General features: G+C 41.4%; 1 long non-coding RNA gene across 1 annotated transcript; it reads right to left on the bottom strand.

Moving 5' to 3' along the window:
* Positions 1 to 7,751: 7,751 nt before the first annotated feature.
* LOC142407742 (uncharacterized) lies at positions 7,752 to 16,804 on the bottom strand. Its single transcript, XR_012775031.1, has 5 exons — positions 16,653 to 16,804; positions 10,788 to 10,908; positions 10,202 to 10,418; positions 9,271 to 9,352; positions 7,752 to 8,468 (listed from the first exon to the last, which is right to left on the bottom strand). It is a non-coding gene; the product is annotated as an uncharacterized LOC142407742 (long non-coding RNA).
* Between the last annotated feature and the right edge of the window lie 48 nt (positions 16,805 to 16,852).

Below are 16,852 nucleotides of genomic sequence, written 5' to 3' on the forward strand. Positions count from 1 at the left end.
GTAGGGGGGCTTTGCTAAGATTCTGGTGGTTATTGTATACCTCAGATGCAATGAGATGATCTTTTCAACCCTGTATTGAAGATCAGGGAGAAGGGCAATTCTCATACATAGCTATGATCCTCCATACCATTTTGAAACTCTTCAGTTTTCTAGGAGTCACGTTGAACCTACAAGAGTCTCACCTCATGTCAGTGCTTATCTATTTAATGTTTTGCACTTCATGTCTTTTTTATTTCAAGTACTGTCCAGGTTTCATAGGAAAAACTGCTTTTATACTTAGCAGGGAAGTTGACACAAAAAAACCCCAGAACACTTAATTGTCTCTATGCTTGAGTGTTCACACTGCAAGTAATTTAGAACATGTGCCAGATGGGTATCACAAACTAATGTTAACCAATATCGAAATCATTATCTTTTCCATCTAAGGTGGGGCAGATCTCTGGATCATTAAATTTGTTTCTGATTATCTGATTAGGATACCTGAAGGAAGTCTGGTTTTTCACAGTGGTAGAGGGAAGAGGCAGGTTGTAACCAAAGAAATGGTTCTCCTTCTGGTTGAGGCAACAAAAACCTGCCTTATTTTTAGAACTTCTTGGAGTCCTGCTCCTCGATTTAATCCGTGAGAAGTTCTGTGGGTACTCCTCCTTAAACTCATCTCCTTTGGAAAGCGAGTCATGACAGGTGAAGTCGTGTTCAAAGAGTTAAGCACGGCTGCTCTCCTCCAAAATAATTAAATGGAGGCAAAAGACTAGCAACTTGGTCTACTTCGGGTAAGTTGAAAAGTTTCTCTTCAATGCTTGGGTATGACACAGTCCCTGTGATCCTTGCTTATTGATTGTGGTCTGAGAATGGGAAGCTCTTCAAAGTTTAGTAAAAGTGCATTTAGCAGCCCTTTACACACCAGTAAGGGCCATTCTGTGTTTTTGCAGTCATGTCACAAGAGAATTTACTGAACGACTGAGCGTGCTGCTTCTGCTTGCAAACTCTGTTCCTTATCACCAGCTTAATTTGATCTTGTCTCTTCACAAGGACATTTTTGGAGTGTGTAACCATCTGCCGCCTCCTGTTGAAGCTAACAGCCTTTTTGGTGGCTATGATTTCCACTGAATGATTTCTGAAAATTCAGCCTTTATGGCAGATTCTGTTTATGCAAGGTACCTTCCCTCCCCACAAGTAAATGTTTCCCTGTGTGCATACTTCACATTCTTCCCTGGGATGTTGTCTTGCTGGCACTGAAATCAGGAGACGACTCCACCTGATTCACTCTAAGGCATGTGTATCCAAGATTGAGGCCTTCCTCCTAGAGCATGTAAAGCATGCTTTATCTGGAACAGGACTCTGCTGGGTGTATGTGGCAAGGGTTTGGTAGTGGGGAGTGGGGGTGGGAGGGGGGAACCTCTGTGAGAAGAGGCTAGGGGCTGCCCCATGCTGAACACCGTTGGTTCTAGATGGCTGTGCAGTGGACCCACCACTGGCCAAAGCCAAGTCCATCAATGAAGCTGGTGACGCCTCTGTGAACATATTTAAGAAAGGGTAAAAATCTCTGAGCAGCAGCTGTGAGAGAAGAGTGACAAAAATGTGAGAGGAACAGCCCTGCAGGGACCAAAGGTCAGTGATAAGGGAGAGGGAGGAGGTGTTCCAGGCACCAGATCAGAGATGCCCCTGCAGCCCATGGAGAAGACCATGGTGACTCAGGTTGTCCCCCTCTGCAGACCATGGAGGACTGCACGGGAGCAGTACCAACTCTGCAGCCCATGGAGGACCCCATGTCAGAGGAGGTGGATGTACCTTGAGGGACAGTGCTGCCCACGGAGAGGAGCCCACGCAGGAGCAGGCTCCTGGCAGGAGCTGGAGCCCATGGAGAGGAGTTCACATAGGAGCAGGTTTTCTGGCAGGACCTGTGACCCCATGGGGTAACTGTGCTGGAGTAGTCTGTTCCTGAAGGACTGCACCCCATGAAAAGGACCCATGTTGGAGCACTTCGTGAAGGACCCACATTGGAGCAGCTTGTGAAGGACTGCATCCCATGGGAGGGATCCCACTCTGGAGCAGGGGAAAAGTGCAAGGAGGAAAGGGCAGCAGGGATGAGCTTCTATCAGTTGACCACAACCTCCATTCCCCATCCCCCTGCACTGTTCAGGGGAGAAGGAGATAGAAGAGTTGGAGTGAAGTTGAGCCTGGGAAAAAGAGCGGGGAAGGGGGGCGGGGGAAGGTATCTTTAGTTTTGTCTTTGTTTCTCAGCATTCTACTCTATTTTAAATTGGCAATAAATTAAAACAATTTTCCCTGAGTCGTCTTTTTTGCCTCTGATGGTAATTGGTGAGTGATCTCCCTGTCCTTATCTCAGCCCACGAGCTTTTCCATCTTATTTTCTCCCCATCCTGTTGAAGAGGGGGAGTGAGAGAGTGGCTGGGTGGGTGTCTGTCTGGCAGCCAGCCAAGATCATCCCACCACAGGGACAAAACCCATGAAAAAGCACTTCACCTTTTTTGTCTCTGTGGCAATTTGTTCTCCAGGTGTGGTTGTCTCCACTCAAAAGGAGGGATCATATATATGTAGGAAAAGGACTGTTCTCTAAAAACTTGTTTGAATTATTGGTTTTGAATTATTGGATGCATATGTACTCATAGTATGAATTTGTAACAATAGCACCACTCAAAAGATTTCGCTTCTTGATAACCAACTTTCTTGTTTCCTCTTACTCAAGTGGTTGAACAGTTTTGATTCAGGGTTTTGATCCAGAGTAGGTGTCGAAGCCTTAATTAGACTTGTCATCAGGGTTGCGGTGTTAATGATGAAGTGGGTTGTGTGGTTTAAGGTCACTCAGCAATATCATTCAGTTGGAAAGCTGTAATTCTGCTTTGCAGAAAAAAAGTGAGGTTTTTATCTATATTTTACTTCTGCTTTGGAATGAAACACAAACTTCTTGGTATGGTTTATGTCAAGAAAGCAAGCACGATACAGCTGTTTAGACTAACAGCTGAACGGTTAGGGTATTTCATATGTGGAAGATCCAGCTGGTCTTGTCTCCATATCAAGCAGAAAAGGAACACGCAATAATAAGGCACTGTTTCTCACATCGTAATCACTGTGAGAGCTGCTTCTGAGCTCTCTCTTGCTTTCACCTTTCTCTCCTCATAGAATGAATGATGTTAAATTATTCCACTGTAGGAAATAGTTACCTTGTATATAGGTGTGTTAAACAAGGCTGGACAGAACATCCATAGGTGAAATAAAATGTCAGTACGAAATCTTCAAAATAGGTGGAGAATATGGGATAATTTATGCTTTGACAATTAGTCAAGATAAATTGTAAGTGGTCTTTAATTTTGCCCTGACCACAGGTATGCTCTCAGCAAAAGTGGGTTTGAGAAGGACTACACTAGAGAGAGTTAGGGCACAGCCTGCCTTTGGAATACTCTGTTTGAACTTTAAGACACTCTTAATTGACAGAAGTTGGATGAACAACTCAGTGTTAATTATGGTAGTTACTGAGAACACCACACAAAGCGGTTGAGTGTTCCCTGTCAGTTGTGGTGACCTAACAATACTCAGGAAAAAGTTAACAAGTGGCCAACTGAAGCGTGCTGTGCTACTTTGGATCTTGAGCAAGTGCCCGATGGCTACCTGAAGATCATACGAGTCTGGTTTTCTTCAAAGTTTGATGCAGCACGTCAGGTTATAGTGACCACTTGCATCCATGGAGGTAAACTCTCCATTTGAGAGTTGTGCTCAAGCTGAAACTAACCTGAGGAGAGACTGAAGAAAGTATGGAGAACACTACCAGCTGCACATCATTATGTGGGGACTCACCCATGATAAGGGAGTTACCTGCTCCCAGGCACATGTGGACACATAGTTTATAACCGCAGGCTACTGCAGTATAATGAGCTACCCATTAATCAGCTGAGACATCGTGGTAGTGTTAGCAGATGTGTTATACTTTGCAGCTGGAGCAGATTGGGAGAATTTATCTGGTCATTTACCACAACTCAGCTAATGACATGCTACTCCACAAATAATTTGATTGAGGAATTGCCATGGGATATGCTAGGAGCCAAAATCTAGCCCGTACTGTCAGGGATCCCATCATTGCCAAATGCACTCTCCCAGCAGATTTACTGTCACTTCTGTTTCCCTCTTGTGGCATCAAGTGCTAGTCTGTTGTTTTTTACATCAGTTTAAGTAGGATTAACAATAGAAGTAACAATTTTTTTCAAAACACTGTTTGAGGCTGATATTAGAGACCTTTAAAGTTGCTGTTAGGCTTCAAGGGGATGTTCTGACAAACTCATCCATAATGCAACTTGGGTGAGGAAAAAAAAATCACTTTTTATTTATTGTTCCCTATGGATCATATAGCTGCAATCACACTGAAATGAAGTGAGATGCTAAAGCTATGACTACAGTAATTCTGTGAAATTCATGCAGAGTTCATTTTATGCTTAGTTGGATCAATGTATCATACGTGCCAGTTCCTATTTCCTTGAATTTATGCGGGTAGTAATGTTTGAACAAAGATGTGCTACAGCAAAACAAGTATTAATAAATACAGAATAATAAACGTAATACAAAAATACTCATTCTCTAGTGGTATGGACAGAAACCTTAACAGAACTTGTTTACTTAGGAAAGACTGCCAGCAACTTGTGTATCTGACTTAGAAGTACTCGAGTGAAAAGTGATGCCAGCTGGATTTGTTATGTAAATACAACTTTTAACAGATTTTTGAGTATTTTTGGTCTCAGTAGAAGAGTCTTAAGCTTGTTAGCTGCAGAGATATACGTGTTGTACATATTCATGTTCTGGCATATGATAACACTATTACTAAATTTACAGAAAAGAGGTGTTTGTGGTGAAATGAGTGGATTCAGTTGACTTCCATGCAATTTTCAGACTGTTCTAATCCAGGTCATACTGGTTGCTCCTTAAACTATGTCTCAATTCTAGAACAAAGTAGTAGTTCTCCAAGCCTGAAATAAGCTCTTCTAGGTGATAATGTGCAATTCATCCACCACTCTAGTCAGCTGCCAAGGAACAGTTCTGTAGCTTTCCCTTTTACAGTTTTCTGGTGGATGACATGTCCCTAAAGAAAAAGTTGTTATATTTGCAAGCATTTCTGAAAGGCAGAGAAGAATTGCAATGTTCAAAAACATTTATATAATATCCAGATCAGTAGCTGAAGTTTAATTAGCCCCTTTAAATTTTGAGCTAATTGTATGTGAACTTTAATGAAATCCATAGAGCTTTGCAAAAAGCATGGCTGAGAGCAGCGGCAGAAAAATGATTAGCCTCTCCTAAAGTCTATGTAGTCCAGACAGTGAACAGTTTCTTTGCACTATTCCCTTTTTTCTTAATTTCTGTATTTTACTTACATTGTTATAAAAATAATGTCCCACTGGCTGTCCCCAGTGAGACTCCTCATTTGCAGTCATACTAGCCTAAATTACATATGTAAAAGACCATTATTTAATAGTTTTATAAACAGCAATTAGTTTTATTTTCATAAAGTCTTAAGTGAAAGTTGCACCAATGTTAAATACCCAAATATATGGCTTAAAAGCATAGAAAATGAAATGTATCTTTCCAGAGGGACTTAATCCTTTATGTGCTGATAAAATCAATAGAGGGTGCTGGTTTATCTGTTACCTCTAATGATTAAAGTCTTAGCTTTAGGCTTCTGAATCAGAATCTAGCTTTTGCTAGAGTCACTTTGAATCTTTCTACTAGTAAGTGAGGGCACTGACAGTCAGTGTTTTTTATTTTACATTTTTTTAATATGAAGAAAGAAATACCTGCCTTCTAAGATTTAGTGTTTAAAAATGTCAGAGAACCTGATTTGGTAAGACAGATTGCTTTAACTTGCCCTACAAAGACATGGAGACCAGAATGATATGAATACTGATTTGTGCTCTCTCCTTAAAAATACTAAAAGGAAAAGCATTAGAAGATAAATCTAATTTAGTTGTTCCAACAGAATATGCCACCTTGGCTCAGTTACTTTGGCAGGCAAACAATGGTGGGCTCAGCTTTTGCAGTATTAAGTCTAAAAAGATGCAAGTCTCGTGTTTGTTCAGTGTAGGATCTTTCTGGAATAAAATAATACTGAAGTTGTTTTCCTTGAGATAGTGGCTGTGTGTGAATGTGGGTAGGTCTGCGATTGCCATCTCACCTGCAGTGCTTGGCTTTGAGCATCCTGTAGCATGGATTGTTCAACTGGTCACACGTAGCAACAGGCTTGATCTTTTTAAAGGTATTGACGTTGAGAACTCTGCCGGACTGTTTACTTCCATCCCACAGTAGAATGGTAGATACAGACAAACACGTATCTGTAGATAGTTACTAAGGGAACATGCAGATCAACATGCAAATATTAAATGTGCTTTTCGTGTGCATAATAACTTCTTAGAAGTATAGCTGAAGAAAACCTTGCCAATTATTTTACCTTGTTTATTATTATATATTGACAGAACTGATGTAGTTTGAAAGAAATGGGTGTATAGTGAAAACGAGGTAATTCAGAGAGCAAAGGTAAAATAAGTGGTCTGTTACACTTGGAATGCACAGTCAGTACCTCACTTAATATACTGTTGTGCCTGGTGAGGAGGAACTGTGCAATAGCACTGGTCATATTCACTAGGTCAGGACTGATAGAAGTTCTAATTATGGAAGCAATAGACTGAGTTATCACATCTAGATCTTTTCAAAATGAAAGACACAGTTTATGTTGTGTGCCCTTTAATGCAATCAGGGTAGTGAATAGTTACAGTATCAGTATCATTCATCACTAAGGTAAAAAAAAGTCACTTTATCCACATATTCATACTTACAGTAGAATTGAAAAATACAGAGGTTAATTGTTGCTTTCAGTTTAAGTCATTTGAAATGTGGATGCTTACAAAGGAAATCTAGTAACTGCTCATCCAGTGCTTCACTGTGCTGCGCCTGTCAATCCAGACTGGCCATCATGCCAGTCTAACAGCTCTATTCCCTTTCCCTTTTCCTCCTTAAAAATATTTTAACCACTGGGATAGCTGTAACCAGTAATAAATTAAAAATATTCATGAACATATGCAGTGTAAAAACTGTTTTTTAAACAAGATTAAGCTCTTGAGAACTTGGAACACAATATTCTGCTACATGCGTTTATTAAAGAACTACTACACGCTACAAAGAATGGTTGGTTGGCTGGCAGGAGCTCTCAGAGAGGGCTTGAAGTTTGCATGGGACTAGTTCCACACAAACTAATTCCAACAATTCATATATAAACATATTTTTAAAAACTCCATTTCATTGTTTTATGGGTAGGAACCTGAAAAGCGAGAGATCAGATCAGGATTTATTCTACAAGTTTCCCAGACAAAGAATTTGTTATCAAGCAAAAACTCATTCTGATAATTTAAGAAAACATTTCCACTTACCTGGAATTTGAGGATGAGTGACACACTCAAAACCTATTAAATTTTGGCCAAATTACTGCCTGTTACTAATCTGTGAACCTATGTACTTTTCTGTTTCGGTTTATCTCAGAGTAGGAAAGGCTTTTGCAACAAATTTTTTATAGCACTAAGCCTTCCATAATGATCTTAGTTTGAGAATATTGTGCCTATGTAAGTGTGCAGATGACTTAATGTATACAAGTAAACCACGAAGGAATCTAAGTAGGACAATTAGACCTAGGTGCTATTTTTCAGCAAACTTAAACCCACTTGGTGTGGGGGAGAAGACATAAGAAGTTTCAGACAGCTTGTATAATTTTATTTTCATGCAGGAAGGAGCAAAAAGTAAGTACTGAGAAAGATAATGTTGTTTGAAAATGGAAGTGTGCTCATAGCTGTTCAAGACAATGTAATATGTATGTGTAATACAAGTGTAACTCTACAAGGAGACTATTCATATGCTTATAATGAAGTACATATTCTTGTACTTCAAAGGCTATTGTAATATGGTTCATTAACACGACTGATCCATTTTCGGGCTGATCTCCAAACTCTGTTATTCCTTCAAAACAGGTGAAGAAAAAACCAAGAAGTGGTCAGCTGGTGACTTATGGGCCAGGTACAGCTCTTGAGCAGCCAGCTGTGGCTTCCGTGTTGGGATTACCTTGAGGGACTGGCTGTGCTAATGGAAAGGCATCTGTGGGAGAACTCGAGCTCAAGTGGAAACAGGTCACTATGGTACACAGCAACATACACACACCAAATTAAGTAGTAGGAGTCCCCTGTCTATGATCTAGTCTCCAAAGTATGTCATACACATCTTCTAGCTCTTGGCTGCAAGCTGTTGCCATGACCTGTGGAAGGTTGCTAAGCTGCAGGCTGTTTACACACTCATTCTAGACTGCAGTTCCTATTTTCAAGGGTTTCTTTATGGCTGGATGAAAACAGTGTTTGTTCCTCAGCAAGGATTATTTCTGTGTCAGGTAAGCGAATTCAGTGACGCTTGCCAAGTCAGCTGAAATGAAGTTTCTTTAAAAGAGAAACAAGAAATGTACAGTTGAAAAACTGGTAAATACATGAAACCAAGAAGATGAGGAAGCAGCAGCAATGTATTGGATTGATACACTCATACGACAACATATCCATACAAGGAAAGAAGATAATGGAGTAGATAGTCTGTGCACTATTATCCACTTGAGCATTAAACCTACTTCTTTGTTAGGTTTGGCTGATGATACAACCTCCTCTTATTTTTTGTGTGTAGTGGGACTGTCAGGTAGGCAGCAGGCTGGTTTCTGGATTTTTTTTTCTTTTTGCTGCCACTTTACCTTGACCTTAAAGATAATTTGTTGATCTAAAGATAACTTCTGGACTTTTTGGATCCAGTTTCAGTCTAAAAAAAAAGGCTTTAAGTTGTTATTATTTTTTAATATACTTGGAGAAAGAAATTGATTGGTGAGGTCAGTCACCAATAAGTTGGATTTCTTGTATTATGAGGAGCATATAATAACCACTGAGAATTGTATACTTAAATGAATAATCATCTCTCTACATTTCATCCTCTGTTCCCTTTTCTGTTATACGAGTCATGACTTTAGGGATAGCATTCCACAGTCTGTGTTTGCTTACTTTTTTTTTAAACAGTAAAGGAAACAAAGCTGTTTAATTATTATACAATGAAACGGTCTATTTCTAACTTCCTTAAAGTCTAGTCAGAAGACTTTTCTGCAAGACTTCCGTTTTTTTAATGCTGTACATAAAGTTCCAGTCAGCTTTGGAGCTAGAAATGTATTGCTTAAGAGCATATTGAGAAGAAACTTTTCTTGTTTACCTTTTTTTCCCACGGTTGCTTCTCAAACTAACAAGTGCATTGTCTCGCCTTTTACACAACAGCAATTGGATTTTTATTGTGCCTGAATTCAAGATCAATAATTTAGTCATTTATATTCTGAAGATAGCAAATTATGCATAACTTATAATACTTAAGTGATGCTATGATCTTAAAGACTGTGCCAAATGTTTTGCCCTCTAACGCTGTGTGTGACTTTCTGAAGTATTGTTGGTCGTACATAAAACACTTGTAAGAAAAAAGTCTGCATAATGAAAACTAAACAGTAACTTTTTCTTAAAATGGTCACAGGAGTATAATATACAGGAACTTTCTATCAACCAATAATTTGTTGAGGGTCCTAAGAACACTGAAACCATGCTCAGTTACAGATGGCGCATTAGACTGGAGCACAGTTACTAAGGTCTGTGTGCATCTGCTTTTGAAAGTGGAAGGATTATGTAAGTGTCCACAAAAAAAGGCACATTCTTCTACTTAAAAATTCATCTGTCATATTGCACATCAATTTTGGGTCAGTTTGCACTCTCCTAACTAATGGAATAACGTTCTGGTATTCCATACAGTCAAGTGTTTGGTTTTATACTGTGTCTTGTTTCAAAAGGGCTGAAACATGTTTTTTCCCCGAGGTAGGTATTTTAATGAGAAATTTGATGTACAAATTTCTGGTAAAAGGCAGGTTTCAAACAATGTACCTTTTAATGAGTTGGCATTGTAACGATTTACTGTTACATACTGTTTTTCACTCAAGCAGCTCAAGGGACTTTGCAATCATCAAATCTTTACTCTCCTATAGGAGTTTACACAAGCCCTCCAAGTAAATCCTTGGCCTCTCTTCCGTCCCTTTGTGCCAGGCAGAAGAGCTGCATTGCTGTTAGGGCTACCAGAACTCTGGGTTTGCTTGGGAACGTATTACCCTGGTGCAGACACTCCACAGATTTGTGAGGCTGGCCTGGAGCGTCCCTCCAAGAACCCTGTGGGTCACTTTGCTTGAAGCAGGAAAGGAGCTGCGTGCTGGGCTTGCCTGCGATATTTGTTGATACCTGGGGCACTGATGGGGCTGATACGGCATATGGGAAGGGCCCTCTGGTGAAATACGTTGGGACTTTCTCCAGCTCCCAAGACATCTGAGGCTGGGGAGGATGCAGAGATGGCTTTATATTTTTATTGGATTTTGAAAAAACAAACCTACTAGAACAGTTATTCCTGTATGTGTTCCTATAAGTTTACTGTAATGTTATGGCATATTTATGCTGCCTAGTTACTTCTAAAAATAACCAACTTTTTTTTTAAGTTAAGGAAAGATGCTATACAAAACCCCGTGCAAAAGTGAAAATAATCTCCTGTAGCGTCCTACCTATTATTACAATATAATTCTCCAACACAATTCCTAAAATGGTCAGTCATGCCAGAACTTCTGTAGCTTAGTCTGCATAAAAGGCTGCTACTAGCACCGAGCAGCTAAAACAGTTCATGCAGTTATCACTGCTCTGACACAGCACCTAAAACGAAAAAATGAGAATAGCAGTGCTTATCTGGTAACAGGTTCTTCAGTTGTCTAGTCTCCTTTCAGTCTTCAGACATAAAGGTAAAATCTCAGCTTTTCTTTTCTCGGCTGCTGTACTGTCAAATTAGACGAAACAGTGAAAACTGTTCTGAAGTATGAAAACATACTTCTATCAGAATTATCATGAGAAGGGCAGTTAGACTTCAATTAGAAGGTCTGGATCCATAGATCACTGATTAGTTTAGATTATTAATCAACATGATCAACTTCCACTTAAAACAGTGGTCTTAAATTCTTTGCATTAGACTAGTTATTTTTATATTTAGTTCAATCTCTTTGAAGAAACATAGGCTGTCTAAATTTTTCAGCAATGAACATTTTACCCAAATCACTAATACATCTAAATCAGTAATACATCTAAATCAACTTACTTACCACATAATACAAATGTTTTCCCTTTTACAAGCAAGGCTGTACAGTGTGCTGCCTTCCTCTTTTCTATAATTAGCACAAACATTTGGAAACTGCAATAATACTTTCTCTGTATCTTTACAAGAAAGAAAATGACCTAAAAAGGGAAGAAAGGCTAGTCTAGGAAGGAGCACAGCTAATATAAACATCACCCACAACTTGCAATCAGGGACACCCCCCCACCCCTCCTCCCTTCTCCAACCAGATCCTTTCAGTATTTGTGTTTTGGTTTTGTTTTTCAAACTCTGTCTTCACTACAGATTTCCCTACTTGGAAATATTATCGTTTGAGATCACTGTACCACAACAACACATAAAGCTGTGCCAAGCAGCAAACTGGCCCATGGTGTAAAAGCTTTTAATAGGTAAAAAACATGTAAACTACAGACACAGGCTACCCCCACATGGTAGTATTAATTTCATCTGTCATTTTAGTAGTGTTCACATTGTTCAGATAACTGTGTGCTATTTCTAGAACTAGTAGACACTTTTCAAATAAGAAAATTGTGAAGAAAAGTATGACTTTCCACTTGGAAAACTGCATTTTGGACTGCTGTATACTGTCAAACACCTGGATTAGTGTCTTTATTATAATTTCAGCCAGTAATACTTTGTCCAAGTTTTCTGAATGTAACAAACGGTTCAAAACTCTGAGTTCTCAAAAATACCTGTGGTGGGTTGACCCTGGCTGGACACCAGGTGCCCACCAAAGCAGCTCCATCACTCCCCTCCTCAGCTGGGCAGGGGAGAGAAGGTATGACGAAAGGCTCGTGGGTCAAGAGAAGGGCAGGGAGAGATCATTCACCAATTACCATCACAGGCAAAACAGACTTGACTTGGGGAAATTAATTTATTATCAATCAAATCAGAGTAGGATAATGAGAAAATAAAAACCAAATCTTAAAACACCTTCCCCCACCCCTCCCTTCTTCCAGGCTCAGCTTTACTCCCGAGTTCTCTCCCTCCTCCTCCCCCCAGTGACGCAGGGGGACGGGGAATGGGGGTTGTGGTCAGCTCATCACGCGTTGTCTCTGCTGCTCCTTCCTCCTCAGGGGAGGGCTCCTCACACTCTTCCCCTGCTCCAGCGTGGGGTCCCTCCCACGAGGGACAGTCCTTCACAAATTTCTCCAACGTGAGTCCTTCCCACGGGCCAGGGAGAGACAGTATAAGAAACTAGAGGGACTTCTGTAGCATAAGAAAACCAGAAACATAACTTTCCTGACTGGTTAATCATCCACAGCAATGGAATTTGTATGAACACAGAAACTCAGCAGTAGTATTTCAGTAGGGCCCTATGTAGAAAGTTAGATTTGTGATTCTGCAAAAGTTTAGTGCACAGCAGTAGAAAATGCCTTTAAACATGTTTTATGTGTATGTAAATATAATCACAGCTCCAATTTCTGGACATTCAAACTTTTCCTTAGAACCCTTTTAGCTACAGCAATTAAGCAGAAACTGAAGATACAACCGTTGATGTTACAGTTGGTACACAGCCTTGGTGATTCCTCCTGTGAAATCTGCACCACCTGCACAAATTGTGGATAATAAACCAGACATAAAGGCTAATCAGCTGAAAATTACATAAGGCTAGACCTATCAGTACAATTTAGGAGAAATCCCATGAAGCAATTGATTCCTGCAGAGATTGAGATCTCTAGAGCCCCTTGTTGGATACTAATGCTGTGGAAAAATAATCCGTCTTTTTCATACAATTCTCCCTATTTAGTCAGTTAGACACTGTATTGGGTTTGCATGGCAAGGTTTTGGTAGCGGGGGAGCTACAGGGGTGGCTTCTGTAAGAAGATGCTAGAAGCTTCCCCTATGTCCGATGGAGCCAATGCCAGCCGGCTCCAAGACAGACCTGTCGCTGGCCAAGGCTGAGCCCACCAGCGACGGTGGTAGCACCTCTGGGATAACACAGTTAAGAAGGGGGAAAAAAAGCCCTGCACGACAGCAACTGCAGCCGAAGAGAGGAGTGAGAATATGCAAGAGAAACAACTCTGCAGACACCGAGGTCAGTGGAGAAGGAGGGCAGGAGGTGCTCCAGGAGCCAGAGCAGAGATTCCCCTGCAGCCCCTGCTGAAGACCACGGTGAGGCAGGCTGTCCCCTGCAGCCCATGGAGGAGGTGAACGGTGGAGCAGATATCCACTGCAGCCCATGGAGGACCCCACGCCAGAGCAGGTGGATGTGCCCAAAGGAGGCTGTGACCCCGTGGGAAGCCCACGCTGGAGCAGGCTCCTGGCAGGACCTGTGGAGAGAGAAGCCCACACTGGAGCAGGTTTGCTGGCAGGACTTGTGACCCTGTGGGGGACCCAGGCTGGAGCAGTCTGCTCCTGAAGGACTGTCCCCTGAAGGGACCCATGCTGGAGCAGTTTGTGAAGAACTGCAGCCCGTGGGAAGGGCTCACGTTGGAGAAGTTCGTGGAGAACTGTCTCCCATGGGAGGGACCCCACGCTGGAGCAGTTTGTGAAGAACTGCAGCCCGTGGGAAGGGCTCACGTTGGAGAAGTTCGTGGAGAACTGTCTCCCATGGGAGGGACCCCACGCTGGAGCAGGGGAAGAGTGTGAGGATCCCTCCCCTGAGGAGGAAGGAGCAGCAGAGACAACATGTGATGAGCTGACCACAACCCCCATTCCCTGTCCCCCTGCGTCACTGGGGGGAGGAGGAGGGAGAGAACTCGGGAGTAAAGCTGAGCCTGGAAGAAGGGAGGGGTGGGGGAAGCTGTTTTAAGATTTGGTTTTTATTTTCTCATTATCCTACTCTGATCTGATTGGCAATAAATTAAACTAATTTCCCCAAGTTGAGTCTGTTTTGCCTGTGATGGTAATTGGTGAGTGATCTCTCCCTACCCTTATCTCAACCCATGAGCCTTTTGTTGTATTTTCTCTGCCCTGCCCAGCTGAGGAGGGGAGTGATGGAGCTGCTTTGGTGGGACCCTGGTGTCCAGCCAGGGTCAACCCACCACAGAAACAGTCAGCATTGACAAACACCTGGGATGGTACCAGTGACAATAAATCGAAGGCTTTAAAATAAATTTGGCACTAAGCATCACTGTGTTGCTAGTTTACTGTTAGATTTGAGGTAGACTGAATCTTCCACTCAGTAGATGCTGTAGGTCTAAGTATATTGCCAGATCCTAAACAGCTGTTAAGGACACAGAGGGACAACGTTTATTATTACAATTCAGACAGACCACTAAGATGGTAGTTTGTTCCCACAAGAATGAACAGTTAACAATAATTTCTGGGACAGGTAAAAGCACCTTGATTATTAGGGTTTGGGCTCCTTTATGCCAAAGATTTCTAATGGGACCTGGAAGGCTTGCCAAGTTGGAATGAGGACTTAATATAGGAAAAAAAAAAGGAAATGGTCATGTTTAATTTTGTGGCTGTAAAAGATGACTGGATTATAGGGAAGGCTTTTAGGTTTGAGAAGTGTTGAGGACTACAGGGGAAGAGCACTGGTCAGGCAGTACTACGATAAGGGGTGTCATTTTGGCAAAGGAAACTAGTTTATTGTTAATTCATTAGGAGGCTTAGGGTGACAAAACTAAATTTAGGGTTATGGCAATGGCCCGACAGTGGAAGTACTTCTTCAACTCCTGCAATCTCAAACAATAACAGTAAATGTAACATCCCTCCGCCTTTACTCTAGCTAAAATTCCAGTTTAGAGATGACAAATCCATAGACCATACAAACCTAGCAATGGAAAAAACACACATTTGCCTTTGCTTCTGAGCTTAAACCCAAACCTTATGGTACCTGTAGCTCACCAGTCTCAGATCTAACGAGAATCCATTTTACCCTGTCTAGAGCCCTCACTCAGTCCACAACTTGGTAGTATTCATCAATAAAAATTGCTCTTCTATTCCCACTGTCGCCAAGCCATGGGACTTCAGAGTCCTAAGCCTGTCTCCAGTTCTAGTTTTTATCCCAGTCTTGCAGGATCCAGCAATAAATCCAGTTTTTCAGCCTTTCTCGTTTGATCTCTCAATGCTAACCCTAACCTGAACTAGGGTTTTTGAGGAAAGAGCAGGAAGTCAAGCTTGTCACTTTCTACCATCTTTAACCTTAATCTAACACCAGGCACAAAATGGATTAAGGCAGAACTTGCAGAAGAAACGGACTGAATTATTTTTAAAGCTAGTATTTGGCACATCAGAGTCTACAGAACAATTTATTTATTGTTCCACATGGCTTATATGTTTAAGATGAGGACTTGGTACTTACAGGCACAAAGAAGTTAAGGTTTGTCTAAAGGTACATGTGTTACTGGTTTCTCTTTACATTGAGGCTTAGACAACAGCCAGGAACTAAACCATCAATCAGATGTCTTGTCGGATCCTGCAGTTTCTTAGCTGGGAGTGTGACTGGAATCGACAGAAGCATATGCTTTTACATAGACACAATATGCTGGGGTGCTTTTAGGGCTACTGTCAAGCTTGAACTTTGGGATAAAACCCCAAAGTTCATTCTTACATTCTGTATTGCCCATAATAATAAAATGAAGGTGTATGGTAAAGGGGTAGATATTTGAAAGACAATTATGAGATAGGTTATGGGTAAGTCGACTGTAAGGTTGAGCAAAAGCAAAGATTAAAATGTAATGCTCTGTTCCACAAAGGCAGCAGTGCTACAGTGAGGGCTGGTGCTAGCAGAAATGCATGGAGGACAGCCAGAATTCCCTTAGTTTTGGTTATGTCTGGAAAAGTGGTGGCATATCACTTACACAAGTTCAATGAGGATCAGTGAAAATGAGGTAAAGCACTCTTAAAAATAAATTTGGCAGTACGTACACTTCAGTGTGTCATGACTCCTGAACACAGGAAAGAAGCAGCCATCTTTTGAGGCAGGATTTCTTTTGACTCATTGAAAGGCCTTCCTCTTGTTCCCAGAACTTGACCTAAATAAAGTTACCACTCCTCTGTTTCTGTCCTTAAATGCTTCTGAAATGGGTGTATTCAGACAAGGACTGCCCTGTAAATGGTTGGATTGCATCCTCTTTCTCAGTCATTCTTTGCAAGCCCTGAATATTGCTACAAGTAGGAGTTGCCAAATTACAGCCAGAAGGGCAGAACAGAATGCCTACAGTTGGGAGCTGCAGAATTTTTTAAAAAGCCTTCTAACCTCCTCCCGTATCTCACATTTCTGGTCTCACCACGACTGGCTGCCTGTCTGCAGAGAAGATAGAAACATCGTGGACACTTAAGTGTTATTTGAGGCTAAACCTCATTTGTAATGCCGCACGCATGGCAGTTATTTAATGATGTGTTTGCTGCGCTAAATTAAGTCAGGACTCTCAGGAGTAATTGCAGTAGCTTCATTTAACGAAGCAATAATACTCACTCTAATACAATAGCCTTTTGCAACCTGGAAACCTAGTATTTACCTGCAGAGAGCATTCTCCGTTCCAGCCCTAATTTTAGGAGGCTATCCGGGGTAGCTATTGTTTTAACTCCCGACGGGTATTTTGGGAGGGAAGTCCCCTCAGCTACGTGCAGGCAAGCACCGTAAAAAAGAAAAAGAAAAAAAAACAAAACCAAAACAAAAAAACCCCACACCAGGCAAAGCCCCGACGGAACGGGCCGC

This window comes from Mycteria americana, chromosome 3 (assembly GCF_035582795.1).
Source record: "Mycteria americana isolate JAX WOST 10 ecotype Jacksonville Zoo and Gardens chromosome 3, USCA_MyAme_1.0, whole genome shotgun sequence".
Lineage (NCBI taxonomy): Eukaryota > Metazoa > Chordata > Aves > Ciconiiformes > Ciconiidae > Mycteria > Mycteria americana.